The following is a 14,485-nucleotide window of genomic DNA, read 5'->3' on the forward strand; positions in this document are numbered from 1 at the left end:
ATTTCAATATTTTCTTTATCTCATTATATATCATTTCCTAGAAGCACTTCATTTTTTTACATTCCCACCACATATGATAAAAAGTCCCTTCTTTCTCTTTACATTTCCAACAGTTATTACTCACTTTATACATCTTACTTGATTTGACTGGTGTTATATACCATCAATATATCGTTTTCATAACATTTTCTTTAATTGTGGTGCATGCTGTAAATCTCATCCCTTCCTTCCATAATTTTATCCAATCATCAAATTGAATGTTATGTCCAAAATCTTTGGCCCATTGAATCATAACTAATTTAACCTCTTCATCCTTCAAATGCCATTCTAATAGTAATTTATACATCATAGATAAATTTTTAACTTCATTATTCAATACTTCTCGTTGAAACCTGGATTCTTTTTCAAAATAGCCTCTTTCTGCAACCTCTTTTCTAAACATTTCATTAATCTGAAAGTAATGCAGCCAATCATTTACATGTTCTTTCACTTCTTCATATGGTTTCATTTCCCACTTACCGGTACTTCCTTCTTTCTTGATTAAACTCCCATATGTTATCCACCTCCTAGTCATATTGATCTTTTTAACACTCATCACCTCTAATGGTGATAGCCAATGTGGGATTTTTGGTTCCAGTAGGTTTTTATACCTACCCCATACCTCAATCAGAGATCCTCTAATAATATGATTTTCAAAACCTTTATGCACTCATTTCTTTTCGTACCATAAATACGCGTGCCAACCGAATCTATTATCATATCCTTCCAAATCTATCAAATCTGTCTTTTCTAATTTCATCCATTCTTTCAACCAACATATACATGATGCTTCATAGTATAACCTCAAATCTGGCAGGGCAAAGCCTCCCCTCTTTTAAATCTGTTAACAACTTAAATTTTATTCTTGGCTTTTTGCCCTGCCAGATGTATCTTGAAATTACTTTTTGCGATTCTTTAAATATTGCTACTCCTTTAATTATTGGAATTGCTTGGAACAGAAACAACATTTTCGGTAACACACTCATCTTTATCGTTGCAATTCTTCCCCAAAATGATAATTTCATTCTACCCCACACCTCTAAATCTCGTTTAACTTTATTCCATACTGGTACATAGTTATTTTGAAACAAATCAATATTCCTGGAAGTCAATACAATCCCTAAATATTTCACTTTCTTTAACACCTCAATCTCTGTCTGTTGCTGTATTCTTTCACTAATTTCTTGGTCTATGTTTCTCACCATTATTTTGGTTTTTTTCTAATTCAGTTTAAACCCTGCCACCTGTCCAAATTCTTCCATTTCTTTTAATACTTCTTTAGTACTCTCTATAGGATCTTCTATCATTATAACCAAGTCATCAGCATACGCCTTTACTTTACAGTGGTGCCCCGCAAGACGAATGCCTCGCAAGACGGAAAACCCGCTAGACAAAAGGGTTTTCCGTTTTGGAGGTGCTTGGCAAAACGAATTTCCTATGGGCTTGCTTTGCAAGATGAAAATGTCTTGCGAGTTCTTGCGGGGTTTTTTTCCTCCCCCCCTTTTTCCTAAGCCGCTAAGCCGCTTATCAGCTGATCCACTAAGCCCGCTAAGCCGCTGATAGCGCTAATCCGCTAATGGGCTTGCTTCGCAAGACGAAAAAACCGCAAGACGAAGAGACTCGCGGAACGGATTCTTTTCGTCTTGCGAGGCACCACTGTATATTGATTACGGCCAACCGATACCCCTTTTATCTGTCCATTGTTTCTTATTGAACTTAATAAGACTTCCAGGACCGATATGAATAGCAACAATGATAGAGGACACCCTTGTCTTGTACCCTTGGTTATTGCAATATTTTCCGTTATTATATTATTGACAATTAATTTTGCTCTTTGTTCTGAATATATTGCTTTTATACCATTTAGAAAAGATTGGCCCATATCCATCGCTTCTAAGTTTTTTAACATAAATTCCCAAGAAATATTATCAAAGGCTTTCTCCGCATCCACAAAAATTAACATTGCTTGTTTATCCTTCCTGTTAGTCAGAACAGAAATCTCAAAACAGAAAACTCAAAACAGAAGCTGCACAGCATGTTAGACTTCCGAAAAGTGCTAAAAAAGCAAAGCGTTTACTTCCGGGTTTTTGGCGTTCAAAAACCAAAACGTTGGTCAATGGAGATGTTTGACAACCAAGTTTACCACTGTAGTTTCCTACGTGCATCTAATTCTAATAAGCCCTCATTGGTCACAGCTCCATAATTTTATCTTGAAATAAATGGAAGTAAGACCCTGTTGCCTTCAGTCAGGTCACCATTCACAGCAGTTTACACAACTTGGCAGAGGAATGGCAGTGCACAGAAAAGGTGTTTCCATTCATCTCTTTCTCAGTGATGATCTGCAGGCCATGTTTTGCTAGATCTGGCTATTGCCCTTATTTTTATTGGCATCTGGCTGTACCCTGAGATATTGGCTATTTCATATTCCAAGTGTTCATGCAGGTTGCCAGAAATAGAGAACAAAGGGGACTTCCAGGTTTATCCCTTCTTCCTAGTCTCAGCCATGGTACGGTAAGGCCTTTTGAGAAGCTTTGATATGAAGCCAGCACCCTGTTAATGGGAACAATATGCCACCATCTCTTTAGAAAATAAAGCTTATGATTACTGAATGAGAACTTGCTAAAAAAAAAATCTTCATTTGTTCATGCAACATTAAACAATTTCCCCCTCTCTAATCTAGCTCTGCAAAAAGTCGTCACAAACCTGCTCATTCTTCTTTCTAATGACATCCAAAGCAATGTGCTAATTTCTTGAGCTTTAATTGCATTGCAATAATGTGGCTTCAGGGATTTTTTGGGGGGAGGTTGTGCTGCATTCATAAAACACATTTGCAGAACATTAAAACTTGTCTGTAATTATGAAGCAACCACACAACTGTAGAATTAAACAAAGAAACATGTGCCATCTTTAGCATGAATGTGCTCAATGAAAGTGTCTGCATGGATTGCTTCTCCACTATTCAAAATTTCATTATAGTAATACTCTGGGAGAGCAGAATCCAACCGCAGTTTCCCACTCTTTCCAATGAAGGAAATTGCAAGGGAAGCCAAAATGCATCTCAGGAAATTCTCTAGACCTTGAAATTCTATTATCTTCCCTCATATCTCAAATGTTCCCTCTCCCCTTCAAATACTTCTCAGATCAGGCAAAATCTGCTAACAAACTAGAAATCTTTGCAGCCCACTTGAAAAATGTCGCTTTTGTTGTTGAAACTCTTTTGGCTTCAACCAGTACAGTGGTACCTCAGGTTAAGTACTTAATCCGTTCCGGAGGTCCGTACTTAACCTGAAACTGTTCTTAACCTGAAGCACCACTTTAGCTAATGCGGCTTCCTGCTGCTACCGCGCCGCCGGAGCACGATTTCTGTTCTCATCCTGAAGCAAAGTTCTTAACCTGAAGCACTATTTCTGGGTTAGCAGAGTCTGTAACCTGAAGCGTATGTAACCTGAAGCATATGTAACCCGAGGTACCACTGTACTTCTGTTGCATCTGAGGCTTACCCAGTGGCGTAGCGTGGGTTGTCAGCACCCGGGGCAAGGCAAGTAATTTGCGCCCCCTAACCCGTGGATTTGCGCCCCCTAACCCGTGGATTTGCGCCCCCTAACCCATGGATTTGCCCTAACCCCAGATGTTGCGCCTGGTGCGGCCCGCCCCCCCTGCACCCCCCACGCTACGCCACTGGGCTTACCCAAAGCTACTTTGCATTTGTCTTTTAGTGAAATGCCTCAACATTTCTCAGATGATGTACCTGACAAGGAGCCTCTAAATTATGTTCAAATTCTTCATCAAGTCAAATTTCAGGGGCAATGTTGGAAAGTACTGCATGTGAGTACTTTCCTGTTGCATCCACAGAGCATTTTTCACCTGTAAATTTCAAACACAATGAATTGAAGCACTAATATTCAACAGACATACATTTCAACGTGATTATTGTCACATGTTAACATAGAGATGGACCTTATCGCTGCTAGCAGCAGTCCTATTTTTCTAGAAAAAGAGTTGCCAGAATTCCTCCCCCATTCTCTTAGAATGGCAACAACAATGGTGCCCACCTAAGAGGTGCTGGAATGGAATTCCAGCGAGTTCCAGCTGGGGGGGAAACTGCTAGTTAGCTCCAATGTGGAATGCCCTCCCTGCTAAACTACAAGCTGACTCATCATGATTTAATGTTGTATTTTAGATTGTTGTAACCTGCCCTGGGACCTTAGAGTGAAGGGCGGGTAATATATAAAGAAAAATAATAGTATTTTTTTAAAAAAATAAAAACTTAGTGATGTTCCATCAGCTCTTGAATATACATTTGTCTAGGCAAACAGTACCCTGAACCTGAACTTCCTGATTTAATTGTTGTTGTTTTTAAAACTCTTTTAATGTTATCCTTTGTTTTATTGTATATTGATATTATGGTTGTTTTTAATGCTTTGGCAGGATTGGGGATTTAATAATGTTTGGATTTCATAATTGTTTCATAATTGTTTTTTACACTAGTGAACCAGCCTGTTGTTGTTGCTGTTGTTATAGTATCCTTTTTTTTTAGTTTGGTGTAATTTTTCATCTATCTACTGCTGTCTCCTGAATCCACATTTCTCTTTCTTTGTCAAGGTTACCTCTGAATTCGTTTCTCATTTCTTAACGGAATATTCAAAGCAGAGCTTGTGCATAATAACTATTGGAATTGCATGATTCTGGACTTTAAAAATCTCTGATATTCAGAACACTCTCCTCGACTGTCATTATGAAGAAGAATTTAGGAAGCACAGGTGAGGATGGTTCAGAAAAAATCTCTTTCTTCAAAGTTCAGTCGGTCATTACAAACTGAGCCAAGCTTCTTCCTCCGAACCAGATCTTTCACAAGCTTACAATTGTGAGAGGAAGGGGAGAAAGCACAATAGCAGCAAGGGCTAAATAACTTATTCTACTCCATTTCCAAAGTAAACTTTAGGGTGCTTAGGGTTTTATATATAAATACTTCTTTTTGCCTATTGGCCTAGAGGCATTAAAAACATGCCCTGTCATTCCCAGAGTTAAGCAAAATGTTCTAAGTAGTTCTTCACCCTGCTGTCTCAAAACATCTGAGGATGCTTGGATCTTCTATTGCTAACTTGGAGAAGTGTGGTGGGTTATTTATTTACATATTACTAATTTATCAGGAAAAAAAATAAACCAGCAAACATTTCCCAGAGCTTCTGCAGGCAATAGAGGGTCTGATCATACTTGCAAGTGTCATTACAAGGAGCAGGGAACATAGGAAGAGCTTTAATCAGAGTTCTCAGCTGCCACCTTGCATGTGATAAGTCTGGGAAAGGGGCCTGCGCTAAAAATGGAAACTGGCAGCCAAGAGGACTGGCGATGGTGGAGGAGCTACCATGGGTTGGATCTTTTCAAGCTTTGAAGAATTCATGGGAAAAGACTGAGCTTTTACTGAGAATTCTCCAAAAAGGTTCATAAAGACTACTTGTTGTTAGTCATTTAGTCGTGTCCAACTCTTCGTGACCCCATGGACCAGAGCATGCCAGGCACTCCTGTCTTCCACTGCCTCCCGCAGTTTGGTCTAACTCATGTTTGTAGCTTCAAGAACACTGTCCAACCATCTCATCCTCTGTTGTCCCCTTCTCCTTGTGCCCTCAATCCTTCCCAACATCAGGGTTTTTTTCCAGGGAGTCTTCTCTTCTCATGAGGTGGCCAAAGTATTCGAGCCTCAGCTTCAGGATTTGTCCTTCCAGGGAGCACTCAGGGCTGATTTCCTTCAAAATGGATAGGTTTGATCTTCATACAGTCCATGGGACTCTCAAGAGTCTCCTCCAGCACCATAATTCAAAAGTATCAAATCTTCAGTGATCAGCCTTCTTTATGGTCCAGCTCTCACTTCCATACAGCACTACTGCGAAAACTATAGCTTTAACTATACAGACCTTTGTTGGCAAGGTGATGTCTCTGCTTTTTAAGATGCTATCTAGGTTTGTTATTGCTTTTCTCCCAAGAAGCAGGCGTCTTTTAATTTCATGACTGCTGTCACCATCTGCAGTGATCATGGAACCCAAGAAAGTAAAATCTCTCACTGCTTCAATTTCTTAGTTTTCTTAGTTTTTTTGATGTTGAGCTTCAGGCCATATTTTGCACTCTCCTCTTTCACCCTCATTAAAAGATTCTCTAATTCCTCCTCACTTTCTGCCATCAAGGTTGCGCCATCTGCATATCCTTACCCTTCACCCCATTTGTGGTTTACTTATTCTCCAAAAATAAAAATAACCTCTGCCTCTTAGCAGAGCACTGAGCCCCTTCCAATGCCTTTAACCGCAGCCTATCACAGAAATATAGATACAACACGTAGGCTAATAACGGTTAAATCATATGTAATAGAATAATGATATCATTGAAAAGGTAGAAATAAATCCATTGGAGTTCATATATACAATGTACAATGTAACAGACTTTCTTTATACACTTTGTTTTGTATATTCTGCTTTAATATACAATGTGTATGCGGGTAGCTCAATTCTGTTATCATTCATTGGTTGTATGCTTTGTATTGTATTTTCAGCTGATGAAGACTATCACAAAACAGTAGTATCATTCCAGAAACACTGTCCTTGAGACTTTTGGGATGTCTTCCATTGGAACTTTTGAATAACCTTTGAGAAAACCTTACTTTTTAGACTTTTGAGAAGTCTTTTGTTGAAACCTTTGAATAACTATTGTGTGACTGACCTCTGACACCTATCTTGAACACTTGGCTTGACGTTCTGTGCTACTAGTCTTTTACATTGTATAAATGAACTCCAATAGATTTATTTCTACCTTTTGAATGATATCCTTATTCTATTACATATGATTTAACAGTTATTAGCCTATGTGTTATATCTATATTTCTGTGACTGGTTCTCGTTGCAACACAGGGGGTTGTTTTTAACCGCCAGCCTGGCATGCAGAGAGCGGATATTGTCAAAGAAACGTTTTGCTGCCAAAGGATGGAGTTATTGGGAAAAGCCTCGCCTGCTTCATTCCAGCCATAAAAGGTGGCAATCGTACATGTCAGCATCACAGACAGATTGCCGAGTACAAAAATCCAGCATTAGGCTGGTTAAAAATCTGGTCCTCCAGCCTAATTAGTGTATAGATCAGGCTGGCTGAATTTTAACTGACTACAGTGGCTGGGTCAGTGGGAGACTTAATGATTGCCAAAGCCAGAAAATGCCGACCAAGCACCTGTCAGTTAGCTGCCAGTGGGGTCCAAGCTCCCAAGTCACTTAAATGCAGGTAATTTGCTTCTGGGCACCTTTCCTTTCTCGCTGTTTCATCAAGAATTGTTTGGGTTGGTTTTTTTTCGGGGCGGGGGGTTTGCACTTTTACAACTTTCTGGCACTTGAGAGATCAAATAACACTACAGTAAAAGCAACAACAACAGATTTTACTTTTCGGTTGACTTGCATGTCGAGGTCCCCAAGCCACCCCTCAAATAACTCACAACTCACACATAAATTTTTCTTTAAGGTTTTTTGGCATAATTTTGGCCACAGCTTTATTAAATTACATATCTATGAGTGGTTGCTTAGGCACTGGTTAAGACCATCTGCCCCCCCCCCCCCGCCTGGGGACAGAACTGACATCCGAACTCCATCGGATGCCAGTAAGGGAAAACAATATTGGGGAGCAATGGAGATGAGTCACAGGCCCTCACCTCTCCCCGCATGCTTCCCGGGGCTTGCCGGCCCTAGCCCCTCTCCAGGGATTTGGACAAAATCGTGGCAAGCCCCTGGATTCCTTTAACAGAATGCCCTTCCACACCAGCATTTGAGGGGCAGGCTCAGCCAATCCATACCCCTCCACCAACCAATTGATAACCAGTGCCTAACCGCCAACCTTACAAGTTGTGATGATTTGCTACACAGTAGGCAAAAACCAAATGGCCCAGCCAATCAGCCAGATGGACAAAATTCCTACCAGGCCCCTGCCCCAATGGCAGACGACCCCATGACAGGCATAGCAAGGTCAAGCAAACCCTCCAAATTCAGGGCGGGTGGGCGGGTGATCCGGCTCACGCAGCGAAAGAGAAAGCATCAAGCTGCGTGCTCTGAATTTAAACAGTTCAGTCCCTCCCACCAAATTTGCCACAAGTAAATTCCCCCAGCAACACAGCCAACCATTTAGATGCCATGGGTGATATTTTATCACCCTGCCTGGCAACAGAGGGGTGACTCAGCGGACCCCACCGCAACACGTGCTCTCATTTAGGGAGAACACGATATATGTGAAGGGCCTGTGGTTCTATTTCTCTCTTATTTTCTTTTTCATGACTGCTTATGTTGTACTAACTTGCGTCTTTATGGCTAAAGTCATTGTAAGCAATGTCATCAGGGGCTACCACCATCGCAAGTCAATCAACGGTTCTGAAGTGCTACTTGATTTCGTTGGTTCAAGGGTTCCACTTGCCTTTTCACAATTCAGTGCCCCCTGCCATTGCACGCACAAGGCCTCTCAACTAAGAATTCATTAGGACTCATCTGTTCAGTTCATTTGTCACTGATCTGGTTTCCCCCCACTGCTTGGCTTCACTTTATTGGCCATCCAGACAGAGAAAGAGATTGTTGGTGCCAATACAACTGAGCCTTCTGATTTACTCCATCACTGAAGCAATCAGCTGAGGTTGATAGCAAATCATTTCCCTCTCTGAAAACAGAAAGAAAGAAAATCAAAGCTGATTTTCCCAATTGCTCTCTTATTTAAGCAATGATAAACACAGCCATTTGCTTGGGAGTAAAAAGAGGGAGCCTCAGGAAAAAAATCCTTTCTTACTGTTGCAATACAATGAGACATTCTAATAAAGTTAAATTCAGAAGGTTTATTTATGAGAGCTGAAAGAAGGAGTTTTGTTTTGCTTTGGTTTTTTTTTTAAAGTTGAACATAATTTGTTAATGCCTGGGTTGCGTGTCGAGGTGACTAGGGCCACCCGAATAACTCACACATCACACAGAAATTTTGTTTAAGGTTTTTACATAATTTTGGCCACAACTTTATTAAAATACAAAAATGTGAGGGGGACAGACTGACATTCCGCACACCTGCGAAAGTCAGAAAAGGGGAATACACTTGGGGGTTGTGACGGAGCAGGGAACCTGCCCTCAGCCCTCCCCAAATGCAACCAGGAGCTCTTGCAATGGCCCGAGCCCCCTTGAGAGGGTGGACAAGCAATAGTTAGCCCCCGATTCCTTTAACGGAATCCCTTGCAGCAGCAGCATTAGAGGGGCAGGCACAGCCAATCCATGCCCCTCAACCAACCAAACCATAAATCAATGCCTAACCACAACCTTACAAGTTGTGACGATTTCCTACGCAGTAGGCAAAAACCAAATGGCCCCAGCCAATCCGCCAGATGGACAAAATTCCTACCGGCCCCCTGCCCCAAGAGCAGACGACCCCATGACAGGCATAGCAAGGTCAAAGCGAACAACCCTAATTCTAGGTAGGGGGAGGGGCAATCCGATGCACGGGCGAAAAGAGGAAGCCCTAGCCTCGTGCAAAGAGTTTTAGCATTTCTGGCTGTCAATCAACAAATGGCAACATTAACTTCTTCCCAACAACAAGGGAAGCCCAATCGCATCAGTGGCCAACAATCAATTAGCCCACCCCCAACTTTGGAGTGTCCTGGCGGCCCCCACCGCAACACGTGCTCTCCATGAAGGAGAACACGATTTGCTGTATTTCTTCTTAAGACCTTGCTTCCGTGATCTGCTGAGTTCCTCTCCTGTTGCTTTTACTCATTTGTACTGCACTGTTCCCCATTTTTAGTTCTCCAGCTTTTCACAGATTTCTTCCGCCTCAGAGGCTCAGGGTGACTTTATACAATTAGGGGACTCTTAAACACAAAAGATTATGTTTCTGATCATCAAAAACCAATTGTGCCAAATTCCTTAGCCAGGAGCAGTGGGGAATAACAGTTTGCTTTCAGAATTCTGAGAAAGATACAAACAAGGAATGAAACCCAAATACTAAAAGTTTCTAATGATTTTGCTTCCCATTGAAGTTGGGCATGTGGTTGTTGAGGATGAATAGAAATGCCCAATTTTCTGCAAATGCATGACTAGTGGACTATATTCTTACTGATGTGCATGTATAACATCCATTCAATGTAATGGGATTAGATTCTCCAGCATGAAGGAGCTCTTATATCCATCAATCTTATGAACTCATAGTTCTTCTTTCTGCAAAGTCATGATTGTGCATTGCTTGAAACTCTTAAATCAGAAAGTTACTTTTTTATCATTTTGTCATTTCAAATCATTCCGGGGGGCAGGAGGGGGGAGGAAACCTTTGTGATACAATGGAAACGGATAAGAAAATCGGTGCCAATACTATGCTTACCAGATTGTTTTCAATGAACCCGGGGACACTTTTTTGAGGGGGAAGCTGAGTAGCAACAGGGAGTCAGTAGTGGGGATGGTGAGGCAAAATATTGTATAAAGGTGCAAAGCCCTTCTTTCACACCCTGTGAAACAACATGTACGCCGCTCCGGGTGTCAGAGTAGCTAGCTCCGCCTCTATGCCCACCTACTTGTTACAACAGAGCCTATTATTATTATTATTATTATTATTATTATTATTATTTCATTCTGTTATTTATATTTTATACATTTATTTATATTTTATACAGTGGTACCTCGGGTTACATAGGTTTCAGGTTACAGACGCTTCAGGTTACAGACTCCGGTAACCCCGAAATAGTACCTCAGGTTAAGAACTTTACCTCAGGATGAGAACAGAAATCGTGCTCTGGCGGCGCAGCGGCAGCGGGAGGCCCCATTAGCTAATGTGGTACCTCAGGTTAAGAACAGTTTCAGGTTAAGAACAGACCTCCAGAACGAATTAAGTTCTTAATCCAAGGTACCACTGTACTTTCTTTTTTCTTTTCTTTTTTGACACAAAGTAATGATCACAAATAAATAAGAATAAAAATGTGCACCTCACCACCACCATTCCATTGTAACTATCCAACCTCTCAAAATTCCAACACCTTTTGCGATGGTTTGACCCCTTTCCATTTTAACAGTACAAATTCTACAAACACCCTCCATATCTCATCAAAATCATTTCTCCTGCATATTTCCCATCTTACCTCAATGGCAGATGTTAATTTTTTATATTCTTCTTCCCCCTTCCACTTCCTAGCTATCATAATTCGTGCAGCTGTCAATAAATTTGTGAGCAAGTCCTTCATAGCCTGTGAAGCTTCCAGCCCATCGTAAATTGATAATGATGCTACCTCTGGACTTTTGGTCAACTTTAACCCAGTGATTTCTGTTATCTCCTTAAACACCCTTTGCAATTTTTAAAAACATATTTACACCCCCCCTCTACTTATGAACATTATTCTGTTTCCTGGCATCTGAGTCCATTATTTTAAGATGGAGCTCAGTCTTTTAAGATGCTGGGTAGTTAACCAAAGGCCTTGACAAACAAAATGGTTCCACCGGCTTCCTCTCATACATTCTACCTCCACTGATCCAGGATCACAGTGGGTTTCATCCACACTGACCCCCACCAAATTCATAACAATATGCATTCAAGAAAATTTAGAAATAATCACTAATTTTTTACTGAATATCATATAAACAGAAGGAAGAATACAGGCAACCATAGATTACCACAATGGTTCAGAAACTTCAGCTGGTTTCAGCATAGAACGTCAATCCTGGCCCAACTGCACGGGCTGCCAATTAGTTTCCGGGCGCAATTCAAAGTGCTGATTTTGACCTATGAAGCCTTAAATGGTTTAGGACTACTACACCTCAAGAAGAGGAGGAGGAGTTTGGATTTGATACCCCACTTTATCACTACCCTAAGGAGTCTAAGAACTGCCTCTCCCCATATGAACCAGCCTGGGGGTCCACAAGAGGTCCGAAGGGTGGCAAGATGCGAATGGGCCTTTTCTGTGGTGCTCCCCACTTGTGGAATGCTCTCCCCAGGGAATTTGCCTGGTGCCTTCATTATACACCTTTAGGCACCAGGCAAAAATGTTCCTTTTTAACCAGACCTTTGGTTGACCTGATCGACATCCTATACCCATGCTTCCATATCTATATTATAACCAATATCTATTGCCCAATATATCATTGAGGAATTTACTTCCTCATCCTTTGTGTCCCATTCCAATAATGTCTTATACATTTTAGACAGCATTTTTACATTACATTCCAACAGATTTCTCTCCAGTTGTGATATTTGTTCCCCAAACCCTCGTATCCTATTTTTCTTAAATAATTGGTTCAAATGATGATGTGGTATCCATGTTGTTAAATTGCCTGATAATTCCTTAAATTCTTTTAATTGATACTCTCCTCCCTCTTGTTTTAATAAAAATATATAGAAAGTTTGTTATCTTGATTTCTTATTTTTCTAGTAAGATTTACCATTTCTGCATATTCCATAAGTTTTTGAATCCATTCTTCTTTCACTGGGACTTCTTCTTCTTCTTTCCATTTTTGGGCAAGTAACATTCTTGCCACTGTAGATGCCTTCATACTGTTAGGGAAAAGAACCCCCAGGTATAAAAAAATGACCAAAGACCAGCATATTTGTAATAAAACCTTTATTAGAAGGTATTTAATTGAAAAAGTATTTAATTGGGGAAGGGGGAACTGGGCCTTGGTGGGGGAGCTCAGCTTGAGCTGCTGGCCTCACTGTTGCCGCTGCCTGGAAGAGAAAAGAACAGAAAAGATTCGTAATATTTTCATTTATTATTACTGCAAGGATCGCCAAGTGGCCCACATTATTCTCCCTTCCTTATCCAACCCCTAAACTCTTCTTAATTCAGGGAGCTGCCTCCCCCCCCCCCCAGCCAGCCAGATTCTCTCTGGCCTCCCTGTTCTTCGTGAACAAAGATCAACACTCACCACTGGTGGACTCACTGGTGGCATCCATCCCCTGGTCCTTCGGCCTCACATAGATGGTTCTCAGTTTAATTTTCCTCCCGTCCACGATAACACTTTCTTGCCTCATACAGTCCAGGGGATGGATTTTAGTGGCACGGCAACAGGAGGCCAGCAGCTCTCGAAACCTGCGCAGACAGCGGGATCTAGGAAAGAAAAGGAAGAAGGTCACGAAACGAATTATTTCCTCGATACTCTCTATCCCTGCACTTTCCCTGAAAGCATCTAAGGGGGCCCTGAGGACAATCTTTAAAAATTAATCTAACCATGACCTGGTTCCCTATGTGTCTAAATCTTAAGGGATAGCTAAAGAAATAGGGGGGAAATAAGAGATTCTACTTACAAGCGAGACGACTGAACCTTCATTATGTCGACAACCAAAAGCACTCTCTCTAAATAAAATCATTAAATTCAAATAGTTGCTCTGCCCAAAGTTCTCAGCCAAGTCACTCAGCAGGGGACGTGTCATAATGGAGGACATGACATCATCACTCTAGCTACCCTGCCTAACAATGGGCACCACTCCTCTTATTATTATTTTTCAAATGTATATTTCAGTGGGTTAAGTGTTTTTATTTAATTAATTTAGAATATGGTTGCCAGATTTTTTTCAATGAATCCGGGGACACTTTTTCTTCTTCTTTTTTTTAGCCGAGTAGCAACAGGGAGTCTGTAGTGGGGATGGTGAAGCAAAAGACCCTGGGCCCAAGCACACATGCATATTGTATAAAGGTGCAAAGTCCTTCTTTTGCACCCTGTGGAACATAAATGCACAGAGTTTTTTTAAAAAACTGGGCAATGGCCGCCCACCCACAACTCCCAAGCCTCCCCCAATCAGTCAAAACAAAGGGGGAAGGGGGCAGGAGATCTGTACCGCCGGACGTCCCCGATTCCCCTTCGAAAGTGTTGCGCACATCACATGGGGACTTCTGGTGAGGAAAAATGACAGGCGCCACAGCAGCATGTGGCGAGCAGCTCCTGAAGCCAGCCAGAGCCAACTGCGCTGCCAAGCTGGCTCCGGGCTGCTGAGGCTGCCGCTGCCACATTTCCTGGGGACAGATTTGCAAATCTGGTGACATTCCGGGGATGGAACTTGTTCGGGGACAGATTTGCAAATCCGGGGACTGTCCCCGGAAACCGTGGTTAACTGGTAACTCTAGCCAATACCCCTTTTGAAAATAAAGTAATGCCCAGTTATTTTTGTTTTAAATTGTCATTAATTCACATAATGATTTGTGCAGCAGGAAAAGGATGGCAAATGACTCCATCTGTCTGACTTGCTTCTTTCTCTCTTTTCTTCTTTGCACAGTTGTGTTCTCTGCTAATTAAATGGGTGAGTGCAAAGAAGTTGGAGGACTATAATGAACCTTGTCATATAATAGGATGCAGTGACAGGGCCACCTGCCCTAGGCAAAATCCAGATAAGGACACAAAATGGGCAACAAATGGCAATTATGAACATAGCTTTTAAAGATCTGACCTTTCTTTTCAGTTTGGAATTGTCATACAGATTTATTTTCAAG

This window comes from Podarcis filfolensis (genome assembly GCF_964270895.1).
Source record: "Podarcis filfolensis genome assembly, chromosome: 6".
Taxonomy (NCBI): Eukaryota; Metazoa; Chordata; class Lepidosauria; order Squamata; family Lacertidae; genus Podarcis; species Podarcis filfolensis.